This window comes from Geospiza fortis, unplaced genomic scaffold (genome assembly GCF_000277835.1).
Source record: "Geospiza fortis unplaced genomic scaffold, GeoFor_1.0 scaffold88, whole genome shotgun sequence".
NCBI lineage: Eukaryota > Metazoa > Chordata > Aves > Passeriformes > Thraupidae > Geospiza > Geospiza fortis.
The window spans coordinates 1,608,310-1,619,390 of NW_005054434.1; positions in this window are offsets into that span (position 1 = coordinate 1,608,310).

Below are 11,081 nucleotides of genomic sequence, written 5' to 3' on the forward strand. Positions count from 1 at the left end.
GCAGGAATGAAACATCTGACTCCATGTTCTCAGAAGGCTAATTTATTACTTTATAATACTATATTATATAAAAGAATCCTATACTAAAGAGTACAGAAAAGAAACTTACAGAATGCTAAAAAGATAATAATGAAAACTCATGACTCTTTCCAGAGTCTTGACACAGCTTGGCCACAATTGGCCAATGAGTCAAAACAACTCACACCAGAATCCAGTGAAACAATCACCTGTGGGTAAACAATCTCCAAACACATTCCAAAGGAGCAAAACACAGGAGAACCAAATGAGATAGGAATTGTTTTCCTTTTTTTCTGAAGCTTCTCAGCTTCCCAGGAGAAAAATCCAGGGCGAAGGGATTTTTTCAGAGTGTGTGAATGCCACATACCCTCCCTTGAGAGTTGGTAATACAGGGGAATTTCTGCACCATCTTTTTGTTTTGTCACTCACTGCAAGGATTAAGTTGGACTAACAAAAACATAGCATTTGCTCTGGTGGTATTTAGAAGATAGAACAAGAAAGCTTCTACATTGTAATAGCAGATATGTAGGAAGACAGAGCAGATTGGGAAAGTGATAAATAGGCACACTGTTGTGCTGTGTGGTCTGAAATTCCTAGTTTGGGTTGGTTTGGTTTGTTTTTTACTTGTCCTGCAGGTAGATGGCTGAAGAGCACGTTCTGGAATTGGAGCATAAAGGAGATGTCAGCCCAGGCTGTGATGTGCTAAAATGCCTCTGAATTTGCCATTGTAGTAATGCATTTTAGGGTACCAGGCTGGTCAGCTTGCATCACAGAACAGCCTAGTGTGTCCTGTGAGTTTTCCTGCACTGGAATTAATCTGTGTGGTTAAATATGTCATCGTTTCAGATGCCAGAAATGGTGTGTCCTCTGACCTGCCTGTGTGTGTCATGAGTGTTTTGGTTTGGAGTGTTTTATGGAGGTAGGACACAGGTTTTGACAGCTGTTTTCTTAGAGGAGTGACTAATACAATGTGTTTTCAAAAGTGTTTGGCACAGAGCTCTGTGAAGTTGCTGGGTTTGGAGTAAATAAGTGTTCTGTGCTTCTCTTTTTTTTTTCCTGACTTGCTACATGATTTATTTTGTGTTGCTATTACATCACAAATCTTCTGCTCTCTAGTTCTTTCTTTTATGCTATTTTAGATACATTGACTCACAAAAAAAGAAATTCCTCTCTTCTGCTTCCATACCCTGCCCTCCCCCACGGGTGCTCCCACCAGCACAGCCCCCTGGTATCAGTAAATGGAATTTAAGTTATAAATGTGCTTGATGTATGGGTAGGCACTTGCTGTATGATAAATGTGACTTTGCCTTGTGTGTTCTGGTGGGCTGAGGTGGTGCTGCTTCCTGGTGTGAATGCTGATTGTCTTTTTATTGGCAGATTATTACAAATTGGCTGGAAAAGCAGAAAAGGAGAGTTTTTAAACCCAGGAAGAGTTGGTGTCTTAGGCAGTGGGAGGTGTGGTGTGGGTGGGAAAGGTGCCAGATCCTGTGATAGCCTGTGTTGTTTAGGTGTAGGTGGTGTTAAATATGCTTTTATCCCTGATGCATATCTATTTTTGCTTTTCTCCAGGAAGAGTCTTGTCTTGTACAAAATCTTTTTGTATTATGAGGAAAAACACTGGGCTTTCTTTTCATTGTGAGAAAGTACCTTCATTTTAAAGGACTGTCTTGAGATTTGTAATTCTCCCAGATCCCCACAGGGAGCATTTACTGTGGCCCTTTTTTGGTCTCTGGCCATGTAGGAGGCTGAAGGAACCATAACACTTGTTCCCAATGGGGGGAAACTCAATTACAGCAAGAGCAGCCTACTTTCTTTTTTATTTTCCTCTATGAAGTTATTACTAACTTTTTTTTCTTTTGTACAAAGACTTCCTCTGAGTTTGACGTAAGTACAGAAAATTGAGATGATTCAGGCTTAAGCTTGAGTTCATAACCCCATTCATTATGCTTGGATGTTGTCTTGGCTTTAGGATCGTTGGGAACATCCCACTGAGGAATGGGAGGAGGAGCAACTGGAACCCCCCTGTGATTATGTTGTATGAGTTGGACTGTTCCCCTTTTCTGTAGCTTGTATCTATTGTAAGAATCACATGCTATAATTTTTTGACCTGCCTGAAAATAACATTAATTTCGTTCTGCTTGTGTATGAAATGTTTATAACTTGGTGCTGAATGCAGAAGATGAGACAGAGTCTGCCTGAAGGGGCAAACCTCCAAAGATCCAGTTTTCCTTTGCTGGCTCCAGGAGGAGGAGGAGCAAACTGCAAGTAGGACACCAAGAGTACAAGCCCAAACACCACGTGTGGGCTTGCTTTCCTGACAGTCAGCTTGCAGGAGTTGATGGTAAAGTGTCCATCAGTGCAAAAGTGGTGTCTGCAAGGAGCCACGAGGAAGGATTTGGGGAGAAAAGGAAAGAGTATTTTGGGGTGGAAGGGAAAATGTTGACGGAGAGGAGCTACACAGATGGCAGTGACAGGGATCTGTGAGCGTGCTGCTGTGAGGTGTAATATGAAGAATATATGCAGGGTTTGTTTACTCTGGATTTCTGCAGTTGTTTAACTAAATGGGTGCAAATTCAAGTAGATCCAGGTCTGAACAGAATGAGCTGTAGATGATTGGTGTTGGCAAATGTGGATGCTCAGTAAAAGGCTGTGGTTTCTTACATCTGTTACTGAAGCCAATGTATTTTATGTATTTTACAGGCCAATTTGTTTGGTTTTTATACTCGTATTGGGTTTGTATAGCCAGCTTTTGGTGGGGGAGGGCTACATGGGTGGCTTCTGTGAGAAACTTCCAGAAGCTTCCTCCATGTCCAGCAGAGGCAATTCCAGCCAGCTCCGAGATGGACCCACTGCTGGCCAAGGCTGGACCAGTCAGAAATGGTGGCAGCACCTCTGGGATAACTATTTAGGAAGGAGGAAAAAAATGATATCGTGCAGATGTAATTATGGCTGGAGAAGAGCAGAGTGAGAATATGTGAGAAGAGCAACTCTGCAAACACCAAGGTTAGCTCAGGAGGAAGATGTGCTCCAGGCACTGGAAGTGAGATTCCCTGGAAGCCTGTGGTGAAGACTCTGGTGAGGCAGCTGTGCCCCTGCAGCTCCTGGAGGTCCATAGGGATGCAGAGATCCACCTGCAGCCCATGGAGGAGACCCCCACTGGAGCAGGGGGATGAAGAAGAGGCTGTGAATGGGCTCTGAACCTGTGGGAGGTCCATGGTGGAAGAGGCTCCTAGAAAAGACCTTCAGACTCGTGGAGAGTGGAGCCCATGCTGGAGCAGGTTTCCTGGTAGGACCTGTGGCCCCGTGGGGGACTCACACAGGAGCAGGCTGTGCCTCTGAAGCACTGAGCTCTGGAAGAGTGACCTACCTTGTAGCAGTTTGTGGAGAACTCTTACCTGGAGTGGTGGACTCACACTGGAGAAGTTCATGGAGATCTTTATCCCATGGGAGGGACCCCTCACTGTGCAGGGAAGGACTCTTCTCCCTGAGCAGCAGCAGGAACAACATGTGATGAACTGACCACAATCCCTATTCCCATCTCCCTTCACTGCTGGGGGGAAAGAGCTAGAGCTGAAAAGGTGGGGGGAAGGTTTTATTGTACTTCTTATTTTCCTGCTCTGAGTTTAATATCTCTAATTTGAATCTGTTTTGCCTGTGACATTGTTTGGGGGGTGATCTCCAGATCCTTATCTCAATGTATGAATTTTTCATTATATTTTGTCTCCCTCATTCATTTGCAGAGGGGAGTGATAGAGAGGCTTTGGTGGGAGCCTGGCATCCAGCCAGGGTCAACCCACTACAAACTTTTAGATTTTTTTTTCCCCCTATTAAATGCTGATGTTGCAATAGATACTTGCAGTGTAGAAGTATGGGTGGCTTTAAAAGCCACCTTTGAGATTTTCTTGCCTTGTGTGATACATGGTAGCTCAGCCAAGGAATGGGGAGTTAGGTTGCTCCTGTGCTGGGTGTTCATCCAAAACAGTGAGCTTTATTTGCATAGACCTTTCTGGTGTCTGGCTTGTGGGAGGAATTTTGCTTTCTTGTGTATGAAAATGCCTGAAGAAAAATGTCAAGCTGGAAAACGTAACTTGGGTTCAAAGTAAAAGTCTTTGTTTGGAAAGCTCTCTGAAAGACTGGGTGCATAATGCTGAGCTGAAAGAAGGGGGGATGTAGGTCAGGAATCCTGTGTTTATCAGTTCTGATAGACTTCACAAAATCAAAATTGCTAATCTAAGATAATGATTTTCTACAAGATTTGGCAGGAAAATTGTTATTGCATATTCCTCGTTAGTAAGTCTGAACTGCAGTGCCGAGTTCTGTTGTTGAGGTTGCAGCCCATGAAGTAGAATGAGAGCAAACATCCATCCATTAATTTCAGACAGTAACAATACTTGGCCAGAACTTGGGCTGTTTCCCTTGCAGCTCTTCAGATTCCCATCATGATGATTCAGATGCCTGATAGTGAGATGTAATGTGGCATTTGTGCTGTAGTCTTTGCCCACTTGAACTAGCATATACCATAAGCAGATGGCTTTCATTCTGTTCTCTCTACACTAAGGATAAGAGGGAGGAGGAAAAAAAGGAAGGGGAAAGCTTTCTCTTTGAGGAATGGATGGGGAAAATGAGCTGAAAGCAGCAAAGTGCCCATAGATGCACGTTGTATTTTAAGTCCTGGAAAAAATTGACATTTTTGCTAAAGATAAAATACAAATGCATAACAAACTTATTGTTTAAAGTAGCAACTACCACGCCATTGAGAGTAAAAGCTCAGTCTTGTTTTCTGCTGTGATACAATGAAAAGGGAAAAGGGCTGTTCTTTATATAAGCTGGGAATAATCTGAACAATCCCATGGTGCTTCCTACTGTACTCCACCTACCTTGCATCATAACTTCCTTTCCCGTGTTTATGGCCCAAAGCCAGTGCAAAATAAACGGAGTGGTGTGTGAGGTGATGGCAAGAGCTGAACTCCGTGCGTTTGGGTGTGGCTGGAGGCAAGCACTAAACTTTACTCTGCATTTCTCTTGAACCCTGATTGAACAGGATCAGGGATAGCAGTCATCCCATGTGCCTGTAAGTCTATTATTATCTTTTGCTTACCTTAATCTTTTGCTTACCTTAATCTTTCGGGAGGATGTTGCCTTTGGAAGGACGGTTTTCAGAGTCTGAGGAAGTTCATGCAGAAGAATCAGTGAATTACTCTGTTGTTGTGGTGTAGTTTGCACTGAATGGAGAGCTGTAACTGTGGACCAGCTCTGACTGCTGCTTCTCAGAACAGGAAAATATGCTGCTGTGCAGGCTGTCTTCTGTTGTTTAGAAAGTTGCATCAAGTCAGCAAAAATATCTGTTTTAGCCACTGATTTCTTTGTAGCCATCTGGGAAGGTGCAGCATCATTGCTCCCACTAGGTAAGATGCAAGACTTTAAATTTAAAACTCTGTGTGTGGAGGGGTTTTGTATTTATCAGGGAAGGCTTAGTAGTAGTTTAAACTGTGGGTAAATGCAGTTATTTCTTTCACCTGTACTTGAAATGTGCTACTTAATCTATTAATTCTAAAATTTCTATGTTGCTAGTTTTTCAGTTAACTAAAACTAGCTTCTAAAATTACATTTTAGTTCAGGATTTAAATTCATAGAAAAGGATGTAAAATAATTGAAAAGACCTAAAAGAGTGACTTCTAATGCCTCCTTAAAAATGAGAGCTGAGAAAATTTGTTATGCGAGCTAAAACCATTACTTAGCTGTGTTACAGAAGTAAAAAAACCTTCAATGCAGGTAATGAGTGCTCGAAGGGATTAGGTTTCAGTCTGAAATGTAGCTAATAAAGAATGTGCTACAGAATGATGTTATTAGCTCTGATGCAAAGTAACAAAATGAATCAAATTTTCCAGAGGCAGTATGCTTGTTTGGCTATCAAATAATGGGATTGGCTCTGCTGTTTTCTCTTTGTGTGCCTCAGTTTCTCTGCCTGTAAAGTAGGAAACTGCTTGCTTGTGTCATGATTTCCTGGTCATAAAGTGCTTTGAAGCTGAAGAATACTGTGTGAATAGATGCCATGGTTTGTGTTGTACAGTGCATGCTGTGCAGGAAGTCTCCATAAAGTTAGGAATCCAGACAATAGTGAAAAACAGGGTTAAATTGTTATTTTTTTAATATATTCTCTTCTTGACTCTGTTTTATAAGGGACTGAGTTTTGCTGACTGTTGCACGTTGCTGACATTTAATGATCAGAGTTAAGATTTTTCCTAGAAATGTGGGGAGGGGAGAAATGTGTCCCTTTTAACTCAGGTAGTTTCAGGAATTAATTAATTAAGTGTATTTTAATTTACATCATGCCCCATATAAGATTGTTTTTCTGAATACTTGAAACCTGAATACTTGAGTGCTATTAGTATATGAATTAAGTATCCAGTTTAGCACCCTTTTAATTCCAAAGATGTGTGACATCAGCTTTATAATAGCTAAGGAATAAGAGAAGTCTGATCCTTGCAGAAACACCATCAAAGCTGTAAAGTAAATTGCATTTCTATTCCCCCCACTTTAATCAATAATTGAGGCCTTCTGATCTAAGGAGAAGAGTGATTCGAGGCCTTTGATGTGAAATGATTTCTTGTTGGATGGATGGCAATTATAAGACTTGTGTTTGCTCAGGTTAGTTTTTGGAAATGGTTTCTTCTGGATTTGGATTTTAAAAAAAATTACTTTGTTTTTAATTTTTGTTTTATGTGGCAACAAAACAGGAGCCAGAATAGAGTGTGGTCATTGGCTAGCTCTGTTAAAGTGCTAGCTTTCTTAAATATTTTACTTTCAGTTGAAAATGTATTTGCAGATGTGGAGACCTTTTGTATTTAATATAGGTGTAATTGTATGAAATGATCCAGTTGATGAGCTCAGCAATGAATGGGTCAGATTTGCAGGCAAAGGTTTGATGTGCAGGAGAGAGATGGAGGATTATAAAATGGCCCACGATTTACTTCAATTGATCCCTCGTCTGTCCTTCTGTTTGGTTGCTACTAAGCTAGCTCCCTTCCTGTTCCTGGGTGTGTTACAATCCTGACTTAGTGGCTGTAGTTGGAGTTCATTCATAAATAAGTTGAAGCATAATGATACATTTTGTGCTGGGGGTACTCAAATTGTACTTCACACCAATGTGAAGTTTGGAAATATTCGTGACTTGTGGTATTCACGTGCCCTCTAAACAAAGAAAAACTATGAAACAAGCACAGAAGAAAGAAAACGCAATGCTTATCTTGCTTGCTGTACCTATGTTGTGCTAAAGTAAAATGCAGTATAAAAGTTGTTTACCCAAAGTAAGGATGTTTTATTCCCTTGGCCTATCAGGGCCAGGAAAGTGTATAAGTCAGACTGTCACGAGACAGTCATGAAAAAATCAGAAATAAATGCAATTCTGTGCAGTTGTAAACAAAAGTGCATAGCAAATTCAGTTGAAATAAAATGTACATAGTATAGTATAATAAAGTAATTAATTAACCTTCTAATAATAAAGTCAGATACATCATTCTCTCTCCCCTTTGTCAGAGTCGCCTTTGATTTACAATATTTGTGACTGAAGTGTCAGGCTTTTTTGAGACACGACGTCCTTTATGTTCAATGCTCTGCTTTTCCATCCAGTTGTTTGTAAGTCAAGCACTGCAGTCATTCCTTGCAAAAACTCTCCCTTGCTTCAGCTCATGTGTCCTTGGGCTTCCTCTGGTGTCCTTGGTGCAGCCGATCGAACTGCCTCATCTGGTGGCTCCATAACTGCAAACTTCTATTTTCTAAGCTGGAGCAGAGTCAGCTGGAATCTCTGATGTGATTTTAAAAGGAACTGCTTCAGTAGATGCACAACATCCCTGGTTTCTCCCAACACCCCTGGTTTCTCCCAAAGTATGCCAAAGTACTGCAGTGCTTTTATATTTGACAGCTTTTCAGTAACTATAGTGAGCATGGTTTTGGGCTGGGAAAAGAAGGGCAATCTTTTAGTTTAGACCTTAATTTAGGGATCTGAGCCCTGTTCAAAAAATGCTTGGTCTGTGGGCGTTCATAAAACTCAATTTTTGTAAAGGAGGAAAAAACCCTCATCCAAGGCTATATGGAATTATCAGATGTTTCAGTAATTGCTTTCATGCTATCTTAGAAAAAATACAAGGTGTGACTGAAATTTGTCTTCCTTGTTTTTTTAATCAAGTGCTTCATTTATGCCTAGTTTGAAACTGAATTTTTTTGCATTTTTTTTCCCCTCTGAAATTGCTGGATGTTTGTATACAACTGTCTTAACGTCTTCAGTTTCAGGGAGGAGCGAGAAACTCTTTAATGTAAGGATTCCAGCTTATGAGCAAAGTGTCCTGAGAGCACTCATTTCCTTTGTTTCTTGTTGCCACACAGCAATAAAACAGTGATACAAACTAACTGGTGGGGTGGTTAATAAATGTCACAGTTGAACCATTCCCAAGGGAAGCAGGAGTGAGTCCTGGGGATCCCAGTTTGAGGTGCTGCCAGCCCCAGCAGCCACCAAGGGCGATGAGCAGCACTGAGAAGTCACAGCAGGCATTTGGTTTACATCAGTTTCTTCATCTTTCCCTTCCTCACCTCTCTGGGAAGAGGCATCTCTGTGATGGATACTCTCTGGCCAGCTTGCCCTAAGCTCCAGTGTGTCCAGGGTACCCCAGGAGGCCTTGGAGGTGAGCAGGAAGTGGTGGTGACAAATGTGACACCATTTGGTGCAGGAATAGAGCAGCTACTTACAGAACTTGATCATCTCAGCATTGCCCCTGGAGCTGAAAGGAAGCAGGATGAGATAACATCATTATCATAACATTTTAGTTGCTTTAGACTCCAAAGACTCGAAGGTATGTTTTTTAGGGAATTTGCAGTTTGGTTGCTTTTCCTTTCCTTGGTTTCTAGAGTATGTGGGCTAGAGGTGATGCAGACACTCCCAAGTCCCAGAAACGGCCCCACACGGCGGGTCTGAGTGCTCTTGGCTTAATGTATTAGTAATTATCCTGAGCATTGTGGATGGAAATGGCAACTCGTGATCCTTCCTGTGTAGTTGTCTGTATTGCTAAATCCTAAGGATTAACAACTGTATATAGACAGGCACACCGAAGAGTGAACAGCCCAGCTAGGGTCAAATTAGGTCTGCTTTGTGTATAATGCCACGGTTTGTATAATTTTCTCTTAATTCCCATCTGTGAGCTCATCTTTTAAATTAACAAATGTTACTGCAGACACACAGCCTGCTCCATTTCTGAATGGCATTCCTGTTCTGAATACAAGGTTGTACAGCATTAAATGTGAAAGGTTGAAATGTTTTACATTCATAAACTGCTGTAAATCTATTTGGGAATTTCTTTTTTATTTTATACTTTTCTGCCCCAGTAATTGTGGTTAAGAGATATTCTTACCTGGCTGCACCTGACATCCTTCACTGCCAGGCTCCTCTAGGGGAGTCAGAAACACTGCCTCTGAAAGGTAACATGTTGTGTGACAAAAGATTAAAGCCAAGTGTCAGAGTTCCTGCTTGGAAAGCTTTGTCCCTTAATTTAGGTCACTGCCTCCTTGTGCTGTCGAGAGCAGAACCCATTGTGCTCATCTTCACTGTGTGATAAGTGTGTGGCACACTGATCTTACCTACCTCCACATTCTCTTTCCTAGTTTCACTCCTTACAAGCTCCAAGTTTGACTTTTTGTGTTGATTTCTTGGGTTTTTTTCCCCTCCCATAAAGTGCCAAGGAAATGGGTGGGGAATGTAGCTGTCAGGTAGTTTTGAGCTCACTTTCAGCAGGCTTTTTCTTCTCTGTGAATATTTGTAGAAGGTGTTCAGGAATTGATCAGAAACCTTTGTCTTGGGGAGCTGGGCAAAACCAGTGGTCAGAAATTCTGTGTTCTTGGTGTAGTGCCAGGGCCCAGAAAACACTGTTTGCAAGTGTTTACACTGCCAGGAGTGGAACAAATACTTGCGATCTGTGTAACAAGATGTGCAGAGTCTGGAGTGTTTTTGTCAAAGCTTCTAAAGAGTAAAGGCAGTCTCTCATATAGGGTTGAAGGGCATCTTGGCACTCAGAATAGCACTGGAAAGGCTTTGGAGACATCAGGAATGTGCATGTGCACGGTTGTATTCCCTGAGAGTCTCCAACAGTGGATTCCTAAAGCTGTGAAACAGATGGGGCTGAATTTCTCTTTGCAAAGGCATTGAAAATCTCTAATTCCATAGTATTTACACAAAATCACAAAAATAGTGTGTGTAGTAATGGTTTTGTTACTTTTAAAAAATGATTCTATAAATTCATTTAAAAGGATATTTATACCTCTCCCCTCTTGTTTGATTTGGCCTCCTTTTCCTCCTCTTTGACCTTTTGAACTCTTGCTCCTAAGGATGTATATCCCCTTCACCCTTTAGAAATGAGGACAGGCAAGGATTTGTGTCTTTTCTTGAGAAAGCACCTTTTCCATCTGTATGAAAAATCCTGACTTGTATAGGTTGCTGTTGCTTGAAATGCTTAGTGGAGCAATTGCTTTCTGGATATATTTGATTTTTTTTGCCTTGCTGGGGAGGCTGTGTGAGTAACAGCCAGTTGAGACTGAAGTTGAGAATTGGTCTCAAGAGGACTGACATTAATTTTTAGCTGGCAGCTAAACTTTGGTAGCAGTTTAATATTAATAGCATGTAGTGAGATGATGCTCAGAGGCAGTAATCATCAATGTTTTCTATCAGATATGGCCACTGACTTTTTAGAGTGCTTGTTTAGTAGTTATGGCAGGAAAGACACAAGCAAGAGCATCTGTGTGGCGTGTAAAAGCAGAAAAACCAAAGATAAGGAGCCTTCTCCAGCTGTGAATAGGAAGCCAAGTAAAATATCCTTGGTTTCTTGGGAATGGGGTTTGGGGGGTGACCATGTTTTCAGGGTGAGACTAAGAGCACAGCAAGTTGACTTGTGTTTTTAGGAACTTTTCTATGAAATGTGTTACAGAAATGCAAATTGTGTTTCCACTTCACTACCTATGTGGTAAACTCTGGTGGTTTTTTTATACCAGATGTAATTACCATTGTTTTTCACTCCTGCTGA